Genomic DNA, 24,394 nt, shown 5'->3' on the forward strand with positions numbered 1-24,394 from the left:
TGGACATCTAGCTAGGAACTGTCAGGCGACCGTGGGTGCTCAACCTGCTGTAGACACATCAGTAGAGATGGACATACCCTCGTCTGTAGCTCAAGAAAATGATGTGACAGCTGAGACAATTGCTCCCGTCCCTAATGACGTTGTTGCTGAGTCTGAAGAGTGCGATTATAACCTTGAGGCCAGCGAGGACCGTTTTCCAACCTGCACATCGGTTGACCAAGTACCATCAGACAATGTCTCCCGTAAACGCGCTGCTCCCCAGTCTTCTCCGGTTTCAAAAGGAACTGTAAAGAAGCCTGCTACAACGGATACAACCCAGTCGATTTCCGTACCAGTCGCTAATAAGATAACCGTGCCACCCTCCGTTACGTCAGTCATTTCTTCCAAGTCCAGAAGTGAAATTCTCGAATTGCTATCCACACCTCCTGGCCTTTCAGGTGATAGAGTAGACCTCCTACGGTTAACATCACACCTTCAAGTTCCTCCTGGTTCAATTGCCTTTGTTCTCAACCCGCAAAATGGTCCTCCTAGACATGTGCTAAAGTACACTCCAAAGAAATAGTTTAATATTAGTTTAAAAATTTAAAACCTAAAAATGAAAACTAAAAAGTAGTTTAAGTTATTTAAGTTATCGAGTGTGTGTGTTTAATTTTTGGTGTGAGTGTGTTAATTTTTGTTGAGGTGGGGTTCGATTCCCCAGCGAGTTTGGTGTCTGGTGACCCTCGTTTCTGGTGGACCCCAACCCTAAGGCATTGCACGCAAGCCATGGGTGGGATTAGTCCTGTTGGTCGGCGGGCATTGCACACGCCCTTCATCGGGGGCCCGGCCGTCCACCTTAAACATAAAAAAAACTGCACTGATGAGGCCCAGAAGGCCGAAACAGTACTGTCTGCAGTTAGATATAGCTCTTTGGCATACAAAGCTTTGCTTTCATGTCCAAATTGAGCACTCTAACTAGGATGAGTCATTGCTCTGCAATTGCGCATGCTCGCTAGTGTACTCTAGTTTGAGCACTCTGGCATGGCTTAGACGATACCACAAAGGTTGGATCGTTTGGGGTGACCATATTGGTTCTCCTCCATCCTAGCATTAGCACTGCACTGATGAGGCCCAGAAGGCCGAAACAGTACTGTCTGCAGTTAGTTATATATATATATATATATATGTATATATAAGAAGAAAGTGCGAAAATACATCTTAATGAGGCGAAAATAACCAAAAAGAGTGAACATAATTAAAAAGTCTGGCTGGTATGGAGTCTTTTTGAGTGTTAAGAGTCGGTCTCTTTTTCTTTATGAAAAGCATCTCATAAATAAGGCACTCAAACTTTCCGCGACATTTCTTTAAGATGGCTAATTGCTCATGAAGATTGTCCGGTGTTAGATTCTGTTCGTCCTTGAGATGTTTACCTATGACGGAATATCTGAGGCCAGATCATCGGCATCATCCTCTTCGTTTGCAGTCCTGCTTGCAGCGGGGGACCTCTGTAGTAAACCAGTTCTGGTTAGGGCAGATAGTCGGCTGAAGTATCGACCAATGTGCTGCTCTGTCAACCACTCAGTCTTGGAGAACATTTTCTGCCCAGCGTCGTCTCTTAAACTCTTCGTTTGGGAAGCCACATCTGAAGCTGTTGCCTTCTTAACAGTTTCCTCCCCTGTTCAGAACACGCCTACGAGATAATTATTTGTTTTCTGAGAAAGGGCAACTACTTTCCGTGTTTTCCGAAGGGCCCATCCGAGGTCCATCTAGGATTGTTTGTCCTTATCTTTGGGTGAGATCTGACCATGAACGTAGCCAACACCTACGGAATGGACCGCCTCCATCCATTTTCTCTTAATCGTGTCGTAGGCGGATTCTTTTGTCAGCTTTACCAACTGTTTGTCGATGTCAAGATGCTTTTGGAGGGCAGCAAACTAATGAAACACCTTGATACACCCTTCCTCTTGACAACAAAATATCTAGCTTTCTTCTCCTGTCTGTTACGGATTGGGTAGTCCTCGTGATGGCCCAAGCTCAGGACATCTGCGCAGGATGCAGGTAACTAACTGCTTCTACGTTTGGGTTGCTGAAGGTTTCCATTGTGACGAGCCTAGTGGGGTCCTGGGGTGTTCCAAACCGTGCCAGCTGGTCTGTGCTTTCCACCTCCAATATTATAAGCACGCCAAATTCTCAAGCCTCTACTCTTGTGCGACAAGTTATTCAATGCCTGTACGTCGGTCATGGTATGTCTGGTCATTGCTTGTGCGGATGGCTAAACTTGACACACTGTTGCATAGCAGCCCTTGACTCAAACCCGGATTAGGAGCAAGATGACATTTTTATCTTGTTTTGTTCTTTTCTTAATCGAAACCTTTTTTTGAATGATAAATTACTGAGCACGCTTTAGTTAATCTCCTACACGTTTCGTCTGACAATAGCAGACTTCATCAAGGTGCTTTTACAAGTATGGTAAATTTCACCTATTTAAATATCTATTTTCGAGTTGTACGCATACTGTGAAGCAAGCATTTAGGTGCCTCCAAGATGTTGTGCATCAGTCAGATTTTTTTTACCACGTTAAATGCATGAGAACATGATGTGTTTGGGGGTTACAGACTCGGTGAAGCAAACGGAAGGCATCCGCAATGACGCAAGATGTGCTTAAGGTGTTGTACGTGCGTGTCATTTTTCAGACGGTACAGGAACGTGTATGGTTGTGTTTGGGGTCACGCCGACATCTATAACTCTCAAATACATCACGTACTCGTACATGTAACGTGACTAGATCATCATTTACAAAAGTTTTCCAAACAAAATATTGGTTGAATTATTGTGATAAAAAAGGCAGCGGAAGCGTATTATCCTGGCCCATTTGCAGCATACAGAAATTTTTTAAACGAGACCAAGACACCTGAGCCCGTCACTGCGCAACGGAACCCCCAAGTGCGCAATGTAGCATCTGGCTTGCACAATGATAAATGTTTTTAGAACATTCTGGTGGTGTTACCTTGAAATAGGGCTTGATAATTATGAAAGGTCACGAGGTCACGCTCTAAATATTATTTTACGTGGAAATTTCATTATGGTCCATTAAGGTGGTGAGTGGCAACAACAACACTTACCAGTCTTATTTTCTGGAGAAATAATGCAATTTATGAACTTGATGGAGCTATCTATATCTCCTTTCAAGCGAGAGAGCAGAGTTTCTCGTCATCCACTGTATGTAAAAGCCGAAGTTGTTGTACTAGGGAACTTGTATGTCAATAAGCGCGCGGCATGTGCCTTTAAAATCTCCTCTCCGGTTACAATCTCTTGATTCTAAACTGTAATGGTAAACAATCAAATCAGAGACTAATAAATGTGTTTTGCTGTAAGAAAGCCATGTTTGCCTTTTTTTTTAACAAATCTCCTAAATAAGCGACAAAAGGGAGAAACGGTAGGATTCTCCCATCAATGTTTCGCTTACATGCCTCTCTTTAAACGTGATATTTCCAATTTCTACCGGGAATCTTAAAAGTTGCTTACATTTCTTAGCTTCCTTGATTAATTATCTTGTTTAAAGAGCTATAAAATGATGAGATGGTATACTTACCTAAATAACCGCCTACAGCTAGAATTGCGTGACAGGTGTAGTTGAGAGAAGCTTTCACAGTTGCAGATTTCAAAAGGCATTCCAGACAAAAATATGGCTGTACCCAAATATTCTTTTCATGATTTTCAGAGATGAAATAATGGACTAGAAAGGGCCGTTCAAATTAGTCTGGTAGCTTTCTGGCAAGGGGAGATATTTGATCTCAAAGTTACCAAATATTTGAGTGAATCGAAAAGTGTCAAAACACTCTAATTTATTCACCTCTGTTGATTGACAAGGCGTCAATCAAATCGACTGAAACTTGTATCGTATGTTCATAAAGGATGTACCAACGTGTATGCAAACCTTCACAGTATTTTTTTAAATACAGTTGCAGTACGAGCTTTTTACATTTTACCTATTTTGAGGCCATTTTTTAGTGAAAACCTAAGAAAACCGGGGCTGATGATCTATCTCCCCCCCCCCCCGGAAATAACCAAAGCAGACACCAGTTTGTCATTTTGGGTTTTGGGGTAGATCCTTTGAACTGACAAAGTTCCATTGAAATCGGTGAGATGGCATGTATCACGACTGCCTGGTGCTCTCGTGAACACGTTCTTAATTGTTCTTACTATTATTGTTTTTTTTTTTTTGTAAATTACATCCCTCACCAAGATGTCTAATAGAGTACTTTTATCGAAAGAGTATTTTAAGTTAACTTTAATCTTGGATCCTTAGCACTGGTCGGAAGAACAAGCACAATACCCCGCCGCTCTTTTTAGCCTTGACCTTTAGCATCTGTGTAAATAACATATGAAAATAGAAAAGGCTTTGGCTTACATTAAAATAATTTGTTTTTCTAATATTGCTGCCCTTACCCTCGTGGGTGAGTGCGAACATCTGACTCTCCTAATGGAAATGATTAACCCTCCCTATGAACTTCCTTAGTGCTTTTTTTCGCTGCACTGCTTTTTGTTTCGTTTTGTTTTTATTCCCCAAGAAACATCTGAAATGCAAATGTCATCGAAGGATCCACAATGGAATCAGCAAAAAGTGTTACAACGCAAACACTTCGGTTGTCTGCGGATTATTTTTTTTTCAATTAATATTTACCACAAATTAATCAAGGCATCTCCAAAGCACTTTGATAAATCAATCGAGCAACAGTTGCCCCATAACGACAGCTGAGAACACACTGACATCATGACTAAGATTTAAAAGGAAAACCGACTTTCTTTTCAAGCAACTTTACGCGTTAGACAGCCGTTCAGAACAACAACAACAACAAAAAAAAAAAAAAAAAAAAAAAAACAGGTAAAGATAATATTTGGATTGCGCTTTGTAGAAGAAGTATCCGGGCGAGTTCGAACCATTCAAAACATTATTTTCCTAGAATTAACGCCAGGTATCTTGGGTAGAATAACAATCCATCTGGTTTATCTACTATGTTATGGTAAATATATCATTTTCTGGCGATTTCATGGGAACTTTTGGGTTATAAACACAGAAGATGGGTCCACTAAATAAATTAGTTCAAGTTGCGCACGCTATCATGAAATTACAGGCTACATTTTCTAAATTCAAATGACTGCCTTACGTAATATTAATATGAACACGCTCTAAACTGATAATAAGAAATATTTGAGATTTACACGACTATTTTAGTATCTATGTTGACTTTGTAAGTTATTTTTCTCTTATTCCTCATTACTGCGTAAAAAAACAAAACAATAGGTCGCTCAGAGCGAAGAGTCAGCTTTCAGCGGCATATATGGGTGTAGATTTCTTTCTCTCCTAAATGCTGTTTCGTGGTATCATAAAGCATAAAAAAGCTTCAAAGTGTTCAATTAAGACGTCGACCATTGGTTGTAGACAAAAATTTCGTGAATAATTTGGTTCGCTTTATGTGCAGTGTTAGTGGAGTTTTCGAAAATGTGCATATTATGTTGACTAGCTGTACGTCTAGAAGTTTGCCGAAACCACAACCTATTTTTATATTTCCACACTCCTCTACCCTATTCTAGTTAGTTTGAATAAAAATATCATGTGGAAGAAGTTGTAGTTTTGCGCTAAGCTGAGATTAAAAGCTATATATTTACGGTCAAGGCGGCAAAGGCAAACAGGGTGTCAGACTGAAAAATAACTTTGGGTGTCAAAAAAACCATTAAAAACTAAAAGATATGTGATTTGTTTTTACAAAGGATCGATATAAATATCAGAAGCAAAAAAAAAAAGAAAAGAAATCCTCAAACAATAGTTTTGTTAAAAGGCGAGTAATTCAATTTGTGGCATTTTTGATGATCAGCGCTATTAAAAACGGGCCTTTAAGCACTGAAGCGATTTCGCTAGGAAAGATAAAAATAATTTTACAATATTTTGAAAAACCGAGATGGTTACGATTACTTTTAGACAGATTCATTTGCAAAGTTTGAAAGAAATCGACTTTTTTAGCCCAAATGACGCGCCCCGCTTTTACAGAGACTGCAGAGAGATTGCCTTTTAAGTAACATGCTTACCGGTAAGATTATTTCCATATATGGTTCCACATAGTGCATGGAAGGCAAAGAGTACCGTAAAACACGAATTGTCCATTCTGACTTCTTAATGTCTCTCACCAGATGATCAATCTTTAAAGGAGAATTTTTTAACAAATCGTGTCATAATATTGGTATCAAGCGCTTCAGATCTAAACATACAATACATGTAAATCATGGCTGTCAGCATTATTGATATGTACACGTGCACTGGACCACTGTACATGAAAGCGAGCGGTAACTTTTACTTTAAAGCGGAGCAGGAAGTTTTTTTTTTTTTTTTTTTTTTTTTTTTTTTTTTATAAAGCATTAAATCAAGGCAGAATTCATCCAAAAAGACTTTCCAAACAAATTTCACTGCAATGTGTGGCTTCCTAGCTCCTCTGTGACTAGTTCAATCAAGCTTTTAAGCAATGACGACAACTTTCATTGAAATGCAAATCCAAACTTGTTCAGTTAACCTGCCAACTTTGATTTAGTCCCCGAACGTTTACTCCCGTAAATTAGGGAAAGAAAGAGGAATAATTTAACAGAAATAACATCACTAAGACTTCTATATAGAAAATGTTCTCATTTTAATATCAGTCCGCGCTTGAACGAAACTTTCATTTCAATTTAACAGAAGACTGTTTAAACAAATAAAAAATGGAAACGGAAGTCTCTTCAACCTAAAACACGAAAGAGTTCAGAGGGAGAGAAATTCGCAATTGTTTTCTAAAATGAAAATCCAGTTGTTTTACATTACGATCAAAGAGGAAAGCAAAGTTTATATTTGATATGCTACTGACTTTTAAAAAAATAAGTGATCAAGAGAATATAAACTGATATTCTCTTATTCTTCTGACCCTAAGCAACGAGTTTTTTGGGAGGTCAACCATAAATGCTTTAAAGAGGAGTGGAAATTTCAAATAAAAAATAAAAACATTTTCCCCGTATGCACGTTTGTACATTCGAGCTGTTCACGTCAAATTTATATTTTGAATATTTCTACCTTCAGAATAAATGCTTCAAAATGATGCTATAATAGTTTGTTAACTGAATCAAATCAGAGAACTAGACCCAACAATGGTCTTGTGGTATACACCATGCTGTTGCCAATTTCCTTTTAATTGTATTTGCGATGAACAAATCACTGGTAACTGGAAAGCTATGAAATTGAAATAGAAACTCGAACTGAACAAGGATTGATTGAATCATGCCAGGCGAGAATGATGTCACGAGTGACTAACATGAACTGTGAGGTAGAACTTTATCTTCCCCTCAGGTTTGATTCAACTACAATCGTGACATGAATTCGTGCTTCTTACACGTGCATGCGTTTGATTTTGACAGCGCAGTCTCGTCTTAGCGCGAGTTGGATGAAATTATCTGTTTACAAGTGCGGAGCTCAATCAATCAATCAATCCTTTATTTAAACACGTGACACCTAGGAGTACAGAAGTTCTCGTTAAAAAGTGCACGTGTATGTACAATTAGAAAGAAAACATTATTTCTGTAAGAATACAAATAATAAGTAGATCTATTAAATAACTAAAAACAGGATCGAAGATCATAGACAAGAGCTATCAACAAAAATTTACAATATTAACAATAACAATATTTACAATCACTACCGCTAAGCCATGTGGGCTTTAAGAGAACGCTTGCATGAAAGAATATCTTGACATTCTCTGAGTTTGGGGGGTAGCGCATTCCAAAGTTCACTAGCTAAAAATGAAAATGACCGATGTAAAAAAACTCAAGATTAAAAGGAGGTAAATTTAGCTTTGTACTGAGCTCCCGTAAACTATACGGTACGTTTCTAAAATTAAAAAAAAAATTACTTATACAAGGAGCCCCCTTATCATACAAGCACTTACATAACATAACTAGCAATTGGAATTGCCTACGATTCTCCAAGGAGTTAATGTCGGCCACCTTGAGGAGGAAGTTGTATAACACAGACTTCGAGAAGACTAATATAGTTCTTAATGTAAAGTAATTAGTTGTCTCTATTTTAGTAGTCTCCGCGTTACCTGCTCCCAGTAAAAGGGGACTACAGTACTCAAGATGAGGGAGAACATAGGCCTTGTATAAACGAACTAACACGTCCTTAGAAATAAACTTACGTATTTTCCGCAAAGCCGAAGCCTTTGCACATCCCTTATTCAGCTGTTGCTTTATGTGCGCTTTAAATGTTAATTTGCTATCTAGGACCACCCCTAGGATTCTGAGTGTATCCTTTGTATGGACATTAGAATCATTAAGATGGAAATCATACTGGTATGAAGACTGGCCAATAGCGATAGCTTGCATTTTGGCGGCATTAATCTGTAAAAAATTCATTGAGAACCATCTCGATAGCAAGCTCAGATCAGAGTTAATTATATACTGCAAGACTGTTGGTGAAACATCAGAGGCGGGCGTAATGAGTAGTGTCGTCAGCGTATAGCCTCAAGGACGTATTAGTAATAGAATAATTAATATCATTAACATACAAATTAAACAGGAGTGGACCCAACAGGGACCTTGTGGTACACCAGTTTTAACGGTTCTCCACAAAGAATATACACCATCAAGTTTGACTCTGTCTCCGTCCAATAAGTTGAGCAATCATAATTTCCAGCGCATCATGCCTACAACCATATGCCTTTAATTTAACTAGGAGAAGCGGGTGACAAACAGAGTCAAAAGCTTTACTTAAGTCGATAGCCACCGCTGCAACAGCTTCTCTTCTGTCAAGACAGGTTTTCCAATCTTCAGTCAATTTCAATAAGACCGTGAAAAACGAGTGACCCTTGAGAGAGCCAGACATATTCGGTGAGAGCCGCCAATAAAAGGCTTCATAGATTTGATCGAACAACACCTTCTCAAATAATTTTGATAAGGAAGTCAGAACAGAAACTGGACGATAGCAAGTCTTATCCGTCATACTTTCCTTCTTGAAAACAGGAACAACGTCACTACTTTTCCAAACTATTGGCCATTGACGATTGGTAATAAAGTAATTGATTAAACGGGTAACCGGCTCGGCAATAACAGGTGAGGATAAACGAAGTAGCCTCTGAGATATTTTATCGCAACCAACAGCCTTGCGAGGGTCAAGAGTGTCCAAAATTTTCCTTATGTAGCCAACATCAACTGGGACGAGGTCAAAAACATCATCACAAGTTTTCTCAGCAATGAAAATAACACTAGGATGATCAACAAACTCAACCATTTCCTTACTGTCACCATCGCTGCTGGATACCTCGCAAAAGTAGTTCTTGAACATTTCAGCCACCATTAATGAATCCGTAATTAGACGCTCATTCCAATCAGATTTATCTTTCATTGCCTCTTTTCTTTGCTTGGCAACAAGGGTCTCAATTTATTCCAAAACTCACCATGATGTTTAGTGTTTGACGATGCCACCATGCAGAATGCCTTCAACCCTTTTCGTTTCAGGAGTGTGACCTTGTTTCTCTGTTTCTAGAATTCCTCCCAAGAGGTTGTTGTTGGGCTCTTTGCATGTTTCTTAAACAGTCTTGTATACATAATTTCAATACCTCATGTAAGCGAAGACAAGAAATCAGTAATTTTACAGAATGTAGGTGATCTGTAGCACGCACACACTATAAAGCGAGCCTTTTTAGAATCCATGACATCAAGACATAATGATTCGACTGATTCGGGCTTCAGATTACGTCGTCGACAGACAGGAATATCTTCCCGTACAAAAGCTGTCAAGCCACCAGCTCCTTTCTTGCGATCACGTCGAATAGTTTGATATCCCGGTTGTTGGAGAAAACTATCTGAGGTTGTACCATCGAGTTTTGTCTCCGAGATAAAGAAAATGTCAAATAAGCACCTGTTAAGAATATTCTTGACCTCGTCAAGCTTATTTTGTAAAGAGTTGATGTTCAAATGACCTATTTTCAGATTGGATTTGTAGTAACCATTGACGTTCCTAAAAAACCAGTGAACAGAGTCTCCTGAATGTTCCTCCGCAAACTCAAAAACCTCACCAGTGGAGCTCGAATCGCATGCCGCCGAAGGTGAGAGATCATCAAAGGAGCTGTCAGAAAACTGAGGCATCGTACAAGAAAAGCAATACCAGATCCCTTTTCTCCGATAGCACGACAGCTCCTTCTTGCTCATTTTCGTACATTGTATGTGGAATACTGCCGGGCAGGACGAGCAGCGGGCGCCATTTTGGTTCCGTCTCATGGTTTTAGCACAATAACTACAAAATGTTTTAGAAGAACTATTAAAACTTCCTTGAGGCCCCTGAGGGCCAGGATTAGACTCCACGTTTCCAGATAGCTTCAACAGCAATAGCTGAGTCGTAGCAGTACTGTTACTATGGTACAAAGCACGCCGTCCAAAGTAAGCCTTCTTGGTTCCTCGTATGTAATTTTGACGATTCAGACATGAGCTCAAAGAACCAAAGAACTGAAGCTGGGTAGAAACATTACCCATGTCCTTAGGTCCAGCACATATATAATTGGTGGGAGATAAGTATGCGAGACCAGAACCGAATCCTCCAAGAGTGAAAAGAGCGAAAAGTAGCAGCGCATAACAACACGTGTAAGTCGCCATCTTCAATTCTGGTAGAGCTGAAGTACTTGATATTCATATCATATCGTGATTTGCAAATTACTCCATTTATAATGCTTGAGCGCATTGAGTGAAACACTTGTTTGGTAGAATGGAAAAATCGTGTTTGGTGGTATATTATACTCTCCTTGTACTAAGTGGAACCATACACTTAAAGAATGTTGCTAGTAAGTACATTGTTTTAGATCAATAGCTACATGCTTCATTTACTTCCGTATCCGCCTGGAAGCTGTCGATAAAAGATGATAGCATTCAAAAAAAAAAAATGGATGCACTGTATTTTCCTTGAGCAAACAATAACTTAGTACTGTATTGGGAAACGTCGTACCCATGACACTTTTAATATCACAAGGTACTTAGATATAAGGCAAACATTTAAAAATTTTATGACCGTCGCAGCAGTTGTTGGGTTGTAAATCTCAAAATTGGGGGTTTTAATAGTTCAAGCGTGCTTAATTGAAAAGAAAGTTTGATAAATTAGTGCTCAATAGGTACTGCACTTGTACTTCGGAACAGTGATTAGAGTTTAACACCAAAATCAACCAAAATGTATTAAACGATACTTAAATATTAGTAAGGATTGGAATTTAAAAGATTCCCTCCCTCCCAAAAAAAGAAAAAGATTAAATTCATTCCGTTTTAGATCCATGCGCATACCTACCAAAAATAGTTCTTCACGTAAGCATTCATTTGAATAAAACGTTCACTAAAGCTGAAGGTGCAAAAATTTGTGGATGCTGTGTTAATCTGAAAAAATCTCATGTTAATCCTACAATAGTCTCTTCCTACTTCCCATTCCTGCTAAGTTGATATTGGCTAACCAAGGCGATAGTTCAGGGATAAGGTTTGTCTTTATTATATTCAACATTTAGGTGTTCGGAAGAGCTATAGTGGCTCCAGGTACATTTTTAACAAAAAAAGCTATGGTAACTGGTACAGTTGGTCTAGAAGCAAAAGCATCTGTGAACAGTCTGGACATAATCTTGTTTCTATCGAGAGTTGGGAGGGATGGAACTTCCTTAATCAAACCATCCAGACAATGACAACCGCTGAATACTTCATAGGCTTGAGGAAAGATGCAGCTGGAGTGCGGAGATGGTTAAGCGATAACAGCACAGTGGACGCGTCCAAAATAGGAAACTGGCCCTTGGCATTGGATGAACCGAACAACGAAAACTCTATAGATAATTGCGCGCTAATGTAAAAGCATTATCGTAAGAATTATGGGCGCTACATTGATGTCGCCTGCTCTACCCTCAATAAGGAAACAGGGTCCAAGAGTCTTTACAAATGCGATAACAACTCAGTCAGAGTTCTATTCATGTAAAAGCTTATCACGCAAGAACACAGAGCCCCCCCCCCCCCCCCCCCCTTTTTTCATAATCTTAACTTTCTAAAGAGGGTCTGAAATCCCACTGTAACATAATGTAATTCTTAGGTAGGCAATTCACTTTAGACCATAACTGTGAGCTAAGAAGCACCTATCGTAACAACTTCCTTTATTATTATTATTATTATTATTATTATTATTATTATTATTAATATTATTATTATTATTAATATTATTATTATCATAATTAGTATTAGTAGTAGTAGTAGTATTTTTTTGTGATCATTTAATTATTTTACACATCTTTTCACCTGTATAAAGATAAATTTGTAGCGCACTGATACTATTGCTTCCCTTAAAAAAATGAATAGCCATTCACCACGGTTACACTAGTTAACAAACTTTCTTATTCTGCGACAGAGAAAATCCTTGAAGGCGGCGACGTCCACCAGAACAGGTAACTGTTAGTGTTGTAACGGTCTGAAGCTGGACTTATTCGAAAGTTATGATCATGTGAATGAATGTAGGAGTAAATCAAGTCAAGTGGCACCACTTCCGCCCCGACTTGCTCCTGAAAACTATGTAGAGAAAAAGAAAAAACAAACCGAAAATAAAAAAAAACAAATAAAGAAAAAAGAGACAGAAAATTACAAACAGTTTGTAACTTTCCATGTATTTTGTTCCTTTTTTTTTCTGTTCTGTTTTTATTTACCACCAGCATCATCATAATCATCATCATCATCGTTATTATCCTGTATACTGATTTAACCGTATTTGTAAGATTTTTATCAGTGAGAACAGCGTTTAATTTTCATCGAGAATACTGAGAGTGGATCACTCACTCAAGTTGATTTCATGTTTTCCTTTAGGACTGACTGATGAATCCCAGGCATCGAAAACTGTTCGGGTCAAACAATCGCCAACAACTACATCGACTAATCATTCAGAACAACATTCAGGTAAACCATTATCAATCCTTGCATTGTTACGTTGATTCTTTCTCGCCAGAGAAAAAAACAGCGAAACCGAAGCTGATCAATCCGTAAAGTACGCTTTAGCTTCTGAATGCAGATTAGTTTCACCAATTAAAAGCACCTGTAGGAGTTTCTCAACCCTGTTCGATTGCACTTTCAGTGTTATATTCCGATTTTATATGACAACAGTTTTCATCGCATTGGTACCAGATATTCGGAACAACTTATTTGCAGTGGCGTAAAATCTTTTGTGCTGCTTTTAAACATTTCATTTCAGTGGCTTCCAGTTTTAAAATGTCGGACCAAAATCTAGACCAAAGCTATGAGCTTATGCGATACCTTCGGTCTTCTAGTCTCTCTAGTCTAACCTTTTACGTTCCTTTTGTCCAGTGTACTGGCAAAGTCAGGGATTAACAATTCTTATTCAAATCTGTCATATTGTTACGTTTGTTACAATTCCTTTTTTTTTTCCGAATTTTAATTTTCGAGGGCCATTAGTTTATCAGTTTCATTACTGTCACATGTTACCCTCGTTAAATAAAGTCTTACTTACCTACTTACTTACTTACAGTCACAGGCTCTCCGATACTGTGAGGCGATGTACGTTTCTTACTCCACGCGAGTACGCAACCATAGCCCTAGCACACAATCACAGCGCTAGCACACAGCTTTGCAAGGCCAAAAAACTTCAAACGCAGTTTTCGGAGAAACAGCGAAAGGTGCACTCATTTGCGATGCACTCAATGGTTAGTACTATCAAGGGAAATCATTAGGTGTAGTTTTTAGTGAGGTTGGGGCAAGGAATTTTAAGCAAACAAACAAACAAAAAAGGATGAAGTGCGATTCTCAGGGATTTTCACCCTCAAAAGTCGGTTCTTTTATTCTTACTTCAACATACGAAGATATAAAGTGTAGATCCAAAAATCAGTAGCTTCAAGCTAGTGAGAGAGGGTTTATCCTGCTATTCTCAGTTTTCTAGTCCGCAATGCTTGGCCTTAAAAAGGGACTTGAACTTTCCCTTTCGAAAAAAGGATGGACAGATGTTAAAATCGACTAGACTGAACTTCTCACGAAATGAAATCTGTTCAAAATCCGCAGAACCTCTTGTGACCTCCCTCCGCCCTTCTCTGACGATGAGCGACCAATCTGCCGAATGCTCTCTCATATGGCTAATAGCGGTGGTTGTCGAAGGAGCAATCATTGCGATGATGACGGCAATTCTTATTTTTGGATTTTTGCAGACGAGGTATTCAGAACGAAGAGGTGAGTGGGCAGACTCTTTGTGGAAATGTTCAGCATGGTGGTTCATAACTTTAAATAGGCCAGCTCAGTGTTTAGTTGGCTTTCTTTCCAAATTGTTCCATCCAAGGTAATTAAAAAGTAACTGATGTATACGGTAAAATACACTAAAAGGGTAGCGACTACAAAGCGTTAAATTTATCTCAGGCTGCATCGAGGTTCAGAAAAGCCAAGGCAGTAACGTGAAAGCTTTCACAAACACAGCGGTGTGCAGTCATTAGTCCGTAAGGAGGTACTGAAAGAGAAGACTTTTTTTGATGTTGGGGATGATAAAATGCGCTTTTTACCTGATATCCTGCGTCTCCGCTTAGGTGTAGATGATGTCTATTATGATACGGTCAAACCGAAAATTACCAGGAAAGGTTTTTGTCCGATGCCTGAAAACAGCGTCAATGGAAAAGAAGGAGGGAGCGAGGGGCTGTAGTCAGCTCAAGAAAACAGGGAATATGCCATGCTAGACATAAGTCGGATGGAGGTAAGGAACACCATAACTGGATTTGAGCCAGATTTATCGATCAACCCTCGCCTAAACAATGACACAGCCACTTACAAAACAGATTTCTTTTGGATAAATGAAAACTTGAGTAACTTAACTAACAAGAACATACATCCGAACTTTCCGAGGTGACGGATTGAATTTATCACCGGGATACACAGATGATATGAAAATTTTAGCAACTGTCAGTACGTCTTATCGATACTGTTTATGTGGTGATGTTTAGTGTAATGGTCATAAATAGACTTTGATATAAAGCCGACCGTTGAGTTCCACATTTGTTACTGATGATGTGTCGCACTAAATTAGCTTTCTCCGTCCATCTGTTTATCTTTGAACGGGAAAATAGGGTGCCTGTTTACACAGCTTTAAGGAAGTCGACAAGCGCGGATGGCCAATGAAGAATATGCATATCGAGTTTAAGATTTATCATAAAATGTCGACCTTAAGCCAAGATAGCGCTATGCGTCCGAATTATAAAAATATTTATTTCGTTTAATCAAGCCTCATCCCGTTTCCACAAGACCTATGCAATGATTTCGAATGGGAACTATTGATTTTTCTCCCTTGGTCATCAGTAAATAAATTCCGTTTCAGTTTTACTTTGCACGAAATCGCTGTCATTACTTTGATGCATTGCTTTATAGAGAAGAAGAAGAGGAAAGAACAAAAAATGTATCCACCCCCGACTCGACCTAAAATAATCAAGAAAACAAGATGTTTGAAATATTTTAGTTTATGAAGTCTGTATATGTTATCGCGTATTTAAAGAACATTGGAAATACAAAGTATGAATAAATGCTTAAGGAAAAATGTGCCTACCATTTGTGACTTGCTCGAGCTCTTCATGATCAGCACCAAGCATAAACGGAAATATGATGCAAATATTGGTCCACTCAATAAAACATCTGTTCAGTGATTACAGTTTAGTTTTTGCGTGACCCTGAACAAATTAAAATTTCAAATTTGAAATCATTTGTTGAATTTGCTTTAATTGGTTGAATTTGCTTGAATTGATATTAACGTCTAAAGCACTTTATCTAATCACGCGTTTATAAGTGAGATTGTATTCGTCGAGAAAACTGGCTACAAACTTCAATCAAATCAAATCCACAAGTAATTTCAATTGTAACGAGGCTGGGTAACCCAGTTATGGCTGTTTGACATCATCGGGCGTTTGCATTTTGTGTTCATAATTGTCAAAACTGCCAATTTAAACAACATTTTTGAAGAACTCGGTGATATGAGTTACCATAGTATTTCACCCTCTTGAATTGTTTTAACATTACTGCGTTACCTATTCTGATTCATCTTAGATTCGATTCTAGTCCTGCTCTTCCCAAATTATGAAAGTTTTCCGCTTGGGAAATATTTAATCGAATTGTGGTTATATACGTTTCAGTCGTGGTCACAGACTTATCTTCAGAGAAAACTCTTTTTTGGGCGATGGCGATGATGTTGTCTATAGCAACAGAGCCAGCGGGATGAAGCCGGTTTCTCGTTTGTTTTGTTTTGCTCTGACTGCTATTGTATAAGCAAATGAAGCACGCGGTTCATAAAAATAACTCTGGGGAGTTTTGCCAAATCGAAAAAAAAATCTTTCTGTTAGCTCTGTTCCTTAAACACCTGATGTCGTTTCGATTTCAACATAGCGAACAGTGTGGACAATACGAGCGCTAAGTAGGAATCTACGAGGTATCATGAGGACTGCTATTTGGATTATATTTCTTTTCACTATTGGTGTAATCAATATTACTAAGGAGAAAATCACTAATGGTAAGCAAATTGTTTCTAGAGTACGTAACCATACTTTGAATTTCCAATTGCGAATGACATGACTGACGACATAAATATTTTTTTGTTGTAAAAAAAATACAACAATTTAAAACTAGTTGCAGTTTTTTTTTTTTTTTTTTTTTTTTTTGGGGGGGGGGGGGTGGGGGGTTCTATACACCCACATCTATAAATTTAAAGTTGAGGAGGAGTTCCCAGGAGTAGTAGGAGGTCGGAGAAGCTATGCCACTTTCTCTGATTTATACCCAAATTCAGCAGACTCACATTATTGTTTGGACATAATGTTGCATGGGTTGGACATTATTGTTGGACATAATGTTGCTATGGCCTTCCATAGTATATCCTTCTTTTAAGGGGAGTGCATAGCAGTGGAAACAGCGCGGTATCTTGATATATTTATATAAAAAATTTAAAATAAATAAAAAAAAAAATAAATACATAAATAAAAAGCTGGTTGGAAAAAAAAAATTGAAAATTGATGAGAGAGGCGTTTTGACTCACAACTAATACCCAAAATGAAGAGTCTATTTAGACAATTAGCTGCTGACAGGTGACTTGACTTTCGCACCACTCTGTTAGGTTGATGAATGAATAAATGGCAAAATCTTCATTGTGTTCAATCCGAGGTCGTTTGTCGAAATTCTCCTCGGATTATGGCTTCTAACAACACTGAATAACTCGTTTCTCCTACAGAATGAGGCGTTCAAAATTTCTCGGAAGCGTAAGAAAATTAAAATAAGAAAAATAGGGAAAGTTACTTTGCTTTGGTGATAGCATTTCTCGCAGGCTGAGAACGAAAATTGACAACTGAAATATTCGCCACCAACGTCTAAATGAAAATTATGCCAGTCGTTTGTTTTCGTAACGATTCAACGCATTCTTTTCAGCTTAATCATGATCATTCAACGCTCTTGCAACTTTTTTAAAATTTTTTTGCAAACTGTAAATCCCCTTTTTTTATTGATAAAGGCGAATTTTATAGACAATAAAGGCCCAAGCTCATTGAGCTGACAAAGTTTGTTTGTATCCACCGAAAAGCTCGACAAAATTTGTCTCCAATGATCGTGAAAATATAATCCTTTTGGTAAACTGTGATTTAAGAAATGAATAAGAAAGCGATGTTGCAGTAATAAACGCTAGTAAGTAATATTGGGAAAATAAGACCTAATCTAAATGGACAGGTGGGCTATTACCTTCTTTATCTTTACATTCACAAATTAATCCTGCTTCTGCTTTGCTATCATTACAGCTCACATCATTGTACCGCCCATGGCCGCCATATGTTTTGTACATTTGTGCACAGTTCTCTATACCGTCTGTCTTGCTAGGTTCTCCTCTTGCCCAGGGCCACACTCCTTTACTGGACACATTCTCTGTGCTGTTATCACTCAACTATCTCCATATTTCAGTTGTATCTTTCCTGTAGCCTATTAAGAGTCACTCTACCTAACCACCGCGTGAGGGGCGGCACAAGGTCAGAAAAATGGACCCCTCGATATTTCGTCCAGAGATAACCTATAGTATGCTAAAAATCGTGATATAAGTTTTAGGTTGTAGAGTTTTTACATTTTTAAGAAAATTCCGAAAAACCGTCGACCACCCGTGAAGCGGAAAAATCACAAAAATGAGGTCAATTTTCATGATGAGATAATGGAACTCGCGTGAAGACGCATAACAAATTATGGTTTTCCTTAGTTTATCATTTTATTAAGGAGGTATTGCTAAGCTGCCTTGATGACATTTCAGACTTCCAATAGTAATTCCGAATTCCTGGAGAGCAAGCGAAGAGAACCGAAATTTCTAGACTCTGAAAATCAAAAATTCCATGCCGTTTTCAAACCTCTCGAAACATACTCGGTATTATGAAGAATTCTTTCAAAATAAAATTCTAGCAAGTGCAAGAGCTGTTTTTGAACGTGATATAATTTTTTCTTGGCAAAAGTTATTTCTGAGGCAAGCGGCCCCATGCAAGTTAACCCAATTTGACCTTTCGAAGAGATTTTGTTTCGCCAGGAAATGTAAACAATTCGACTAGCCTTAGCTCGCTTTCTGAGCAAACCATTGAAAAACCCTGCCATTTCCCATTAAAACTGTCCAGTGAATCTGAGATAATACTTCGATGACAGCTTACCTTCTAAATGGGTGTTTGAAGGCAAATAACTTTGATGTTCTTCGCTAATTTTGCAGTGTCTTGCTGCCGTGCTCAGCCACCGGCCTTTCATACGGCTACAGCATTTTCTAAATGTAACCTTAAGTTTCCCCGATTTGTGCAACATTTTTGCGGGACCTGGATCCATTTATTACATATAGAGCCTCTTCTGGGTATCCACTGAGTTTTGTATTGAATGTTTCTAATGAAAAGAGGTAAGAAGTGAAGGAACTAATTGAACTGAAACATAGACCCAGATCGATGTCACGCAATCTTCACATCTAAGTGATCACGTGCCGCAAATACGTCCGTATCGATATTTTTGTCTTGCTTTTGCTCATTTCTTCATTTTCTTCCTTACTAGCATACAATGTTTTCGTTTTGGTTTTTTATTTACTTTTTTGTTATCACAAGCCTATTTTGAAGGAGAGTTCTTTGTATGTAATACTTTAAATCGGTGCATATGGACGCAACACATTTACTTTTCCCCCTTTCTAGTGACTGTGCAACAAACTAGAAATCCTATCTAGTTTTCAAAATTCAAACGCCTGGGCAGGTCCATTGCAAATGATTTCCTAAAGCTCGATAAAAAAAGAATAGTAATGTATATCTGAAAAAGTTACTGGCCGCAAAGCGAGACTTTGTGATTTGTATTAATTACATTTACCAATTTGCCCATGGCAATTGGACACGCAAATAGGTCATCTCCGTGGTGCATCTAACTTTTTTAGAAATTATGTTCAACGAGATACCTTTCCATGCAGAGGTAGACGCACGCTTTTATATGATCCTTCGAAAACTGTCCCTTCGGAAACTGAAAGTGATTTGCTATTGGGTTCGCACAAGACATGTTTCTTTTCGCACGAGCACGTAAAACTGCTTTGAGGGTTGCCATCAAGAGAGATCTAAGTTTAAAACAGATAATTACAAAACGCAAATAGGTCTATGGCAAACGCTTTGTTTACCCCTCAAAAAGTTCTAAATATAAAATTCTCTGGGATTTGGGTGGCAAGGGGTTTGGCGCGTTGCCAAGACCCACAACTTATTGCCCTTTCAAGGAGTATTCATGAGCTTTCTTTGTTAAGTACTAGCTATTTTGGGAGTCTAGCACATACCATTGATTTTATATGTACAGGATCAAAGCCTGAATTTCATTAAGTCACCACACAACTCTTATTCTGCATCGCTATTTTTTAATCAGACTCCCTGATTATACTTAGCGACGCTGTTATGGTTGTATCTAAAGAATTCAATCATTTATGCTACGCCTTGTTTTCTATATATTAGCATGGAAAAGCCTCACGAACCGTGCGCAATATAACAGTTGACGTTGCTGTTCCAGGCTGAGGAGACGACTCTTACTCGTCCTGAACACAGTGCCCCAGCCACCCCAGGAGGAAGCTTCTATTTGCCACCTAGCGGCGACTCGTCCACCGCTGAGGAGATCTTCTTTGACAGCGCACCAGCTACAACAAAGCGCGAAACAAAGTCCAAGATCACTGACCCACTCAACAATTATTTGCGCACTCGAGATATCAGTCCCATTCGTTCCCGGCTACAACGGCCTTGGGAAGAAGCGAGTGCAAGAATACGACGCTATCACTTGCGGAAGGCAGGTCAAGGTCCATCTACACTTCTACAAGACATAGCTCCAAGTGATAGTGGTTCTGTCTTCAAGGAAGTCTATTCTTTTGGTGTCATACAAAGAGCCTTACAATGTAACGGAGAGGAAGCCACAAGCAGTTCAGTCGACGAAACCATGATGAGCGCACTTGCCGAGTGCTACCGTACAGCGAAGAGCTGGGAGACGCGTTGGCAAATCCTGTCCACTATGGCTGATAAGAATCAGCTCCGACACTGGCTACCCGATTTATCTTAGTATCGTTTTACTGAGGCCAGACGCCACTGCTTAGTATATGGAAGGGGAGCACCATTGCTAACAGTTCCGACGCCAAAGATGAGAGTATCCACTGCTCAAATCGACCACTTCATAGGTTCATCACTAGTCCTCGTATTATCCAAGATTTGCCTTTTGGCGAAAGAACAATCATGTTATCATTCACTGTTAGCTAAACAAGATACAATCACCAATGATCTCCCATTGGAGCCACCTACTGAAATTTCAACGTCATTCTGTGATTTCGTTGAGGTAACAGAAAAGCGCATTGTGGAGTACGCCGCCAAATCTTCCAATTAATATTGCTGTTTAGATCCTATCCCATCTATCGTCTTTAAAGGTTGCGTTATAGTGCTACTTCCAGTTATTGCAAAGATCGTTAACATGTCACTCGATACAGCTACTGTACCTAAATCCCTCAAGATTGCTACTGTCTCTCCTCTCGTAAAGAAGCCCGATGCTGATCACAACCAGTTTGCTAATTTCAGACCAGTATCAAACCTAAGCCTTGTCTCTAAAATTATTGAAAAGTCTGTGGCGGTTCAACTTACCGATTATATAACGAAGCACCACTTGGGTGAGATGTTCTAATCTGCCTTTAAAGTTTTTCATTCTACAGAAACCGCCTTAGTTAAAGTGCAGAACGATATCCTACGCGCTGTTGATACAAACCATTCTATTTTTTTGCTACTATGAGACTTATCTGCGGCCTTCGATACGGTAGACCATTCTATACTGTTGTCAAGACTAGAGCAAAGATGTATTGTAAAAGGAAAAGTAATCCAATGGATTAAATCTTATCTCATGGACCGTGAACAGTTTGTACAAATTGAAAACTGTAAGTCAACGTTACGCAAATTGGTACATGGCGTTCCACACGGATCTGTTTTGGGCCCATTATTGTATGTACTATATACTTCTCCAATAGCTGATATTATTAACAGCTATGGTCTACAATATCATTTATACGCTAATGACATGTAAATTTATGCATTAAAGGAATTATGGCTCTCGTGTACTGCGTTCCTCATCACAAATGCTGCGGATGGTTCCAAGAACATTTCGAAAGAACTATGGTGACCGTGCCTTCTCCATTGCCGGTCCCAAGCTTTGGAACGATTTACCATATTCCCTGAAAACATCTGAATCTGTTGAGATTTTGAAGAAGAACCTTAAAACATACTTGTTCAAAGAGGCTTTTTAATTTACGATTTTTTATAATTTACTTGCTATGTTAATTAGTCTATAATTTTGCAAAGTGCTACGGAGAACTAGTCGAACTTAGCGCTATATAAGTGCTTTATTGTTATTATTATTATTATTATTATTATTATTATTATCATTATCGACGAAAGAGACTATCAAGGTTCCAAACGTCAAAGGGATGACTATCCCAGAGCGAATAGTCATCCAGTATATGACTTACTGCCAGGATTTTGGGTTCACGCCACTAAGCCGCGCTACCCTTTTGCAGATTTTGAGCAAGTGTGCTGCATCTGTTCGGACATTGGTTCAAGGCCTCGATTATGTTGGTGCTGCAGGTGCGGAAGCATTTGACGATCTGTGTGATGTTGTTGAAACCCTTGGAGATGTAGGACAAGGCATGGGATAGGCGAAACAGCAGGAAAATAATCCACGCGCAAGCAAGAGGTACCTTAAAAGCGACATTAAGGTGGGTGTGACCCGCGCTGGGCAGATGCCCCTATACCTCTATATGTCACTCGCCCTAAATGCCCCCCCTACGGGAGGCAGCGTGGCCGAGTGGTCAGCGTGTCGGACTCGCAATCCGTCGTTCCCGGGTTCGAGTCCCGCCCTGAATTTGTTTCACTGTGGCTCCGAGTTCAAATCCTCGGCCATGCTTGTAATTAGCCAACTGGTTTGCCTCCGGCCAGTTGGGAGTCTTAACAATGTTATGTTCAATTTGAATTATTTGTTTATAGCCCACAATGTAAACTGCTGGGTCACCAATAATTGTGTCAGCTATTAAAGTTATTATTATTATTATTATTATTATTATTATTATTATTATTTTTAAATCTTTGTCTTGTGCGTTCAAGACCGTCTGTTATCGGCAGGATAATGCCGGCTGCTACCACTGCGGAACCACTCTCGTATGTGCAGCAGCCCTTGGCCATGAAGAAGGTGTCAAGATCAGGCGTCTAGATTTTTCTGATCCCCAAGGAGGCAAGTCGGCATGTGATCGGAAGGCTACGACTATAAGGTCACACATGAGGATTTATCTTAACGCTGGAAATGATATCGAGACGCCTGAGCAGATGAGAGACGCGATACTCTCTTCTGGTGGAGTTCCTGGTCCAAGTCCCGACGGTGCTATCTTCAAATATAGAGGGCTATGCAGTTACTGCAGCGATCTTCAGCTGTCCTGAGGAGGGTTGTGTCAAAACATTTGTGAGATATTCATCAATGCAGCGGCATTTAGACTGTGGAAAACACCAACGTGCTCTTCAGCGATATACTCTACTGGATAGAGCTGCTGTTGGATATGCTCAAAAGCTTGAGGGGCAATGCGCAGCTGTTCCCAAGCTGGACGCAGTTGCAGAACCGCCATCTTCTCACGACGTGCCACCAAAGGGCTGGGCGCTCAACTCAAGTGCTTCCCGTGAAGATTTACGCACAAGCAAAAGAACTACCTGACTGAGAAATTTCAACAAGATGAGCGGTCAGGACGAAAAAGTGATCCGGTATTAGTTGCGCGTTCTGTGATGTCTGCCGTGGACTGGCAAGGGAAACGGATTTTCAGTGGTGAAGAGTTTCTGACTGCATCTCAAGTCACTGGATTCTTCTCCAGACTTGCGGCAAAAAAGTTTCTGTTTAACGATGATTATCTTGAAGAGGATATTGAATGTGCTACCCAGGAGGCAACTATCGAAGAATTGACGAATGAGGTTTCTCGGGAACTTTTGCCAGGACACCCCATCATGTGATAAATATAATCTATGCAAAATAACCACAGGAGAGAACTCAACACGACCAAGTTATTGGTTGCAAAACTAAAAGACATTTGCGCCGGGCTTGCTATTGCTGTTGATGTAGCCATCAAACGTAAACAACCCTATGCAGACAAAATTGAGGAGTACTGTAAAAAAAATTGAATGCAAAGCGGATAGGTAAAGCCCAAAGTTAGCACAAGGGTGGGGTAGGGTAATGGGAGGAGGGTAATCATAGGGATACGTTCTTCAGTAGCACGACCCAACCACCACGCCAAATCCTAACTTAAGGATACGTCAGTCGTGGGAGCACCGTCATATAGACTTTCCTCTTATAATCCATGTCACTAAGATGCTGCAGGGAATTTCTATAAGTTTGCGCTCAGTAGGAAATTCGTTTTCCGGCTTGCGCCCGCGCATTTTGGTTTTCAAGGTCTTCCAGTCTTACCCCCCACCCCACACCCCCTTTAATACAAAAATGGAATGCCGTCCTCTACCCCAAATACATTTCGTTTTCATTCACTTTAAATTCAAAGCTAGCACAAAAGTGGGGTAGGGGACTAAGGGGGAGTGTATAGGGTTTGGTTACGAATATCTAAGCTATTTTCCACTACCCACTGAGCTGAGCAATAGCTGAGTACGCTAAGGAGAAAAACTGGAAGTTGTCCCGTTTTAACTTGAAAGAAAAACGTATTTTGAGCGAAAGCAGTTCAGGAAATTACTGATTAAATATTTGGAAAAGACATGAAAAAATATTGTGTGTGTCTATATAATGATGGAAAATCTAAATTGAATTGTTGCAATGGCCATATAATGAACCGCTAAATACATTGCTTGCAACATTA

The 24,394-nt window shown here is 39.3% G+C and overlaps 2 pseudogenes; both read left to right on the forward strand.

Annotated features, from left to right (window-relative positions):
* The first annotated feature begins 11,701 nt into the window (after positions 1-11,701).
* LOC148723016 (uncharacterized) overlaps positions 11,702-24,394 on the forward strand; it is a 160,182-nt pseudogene continuing 147,489 nt past the window's right edge.
* Positions 22,128-23,256, forward strand: LOC148723017 (uncharacterized; annotated as a pseudogene).

This window comes from Stylophora pistillata, chromosome 9 (assembly GCF_964205215.1).
Source record: "Stylophora pistillata chromosome 9, jaStyPist1.2, whole genome shotgun sequence".
Taxonomy (NCBI): domain Eukaryota; kingdom Metazoa; phylum Cnidaria; class Anthozoa; order Scleractinia; family Pocilloporidae; genus Stylophora; species Stylophora pistillata.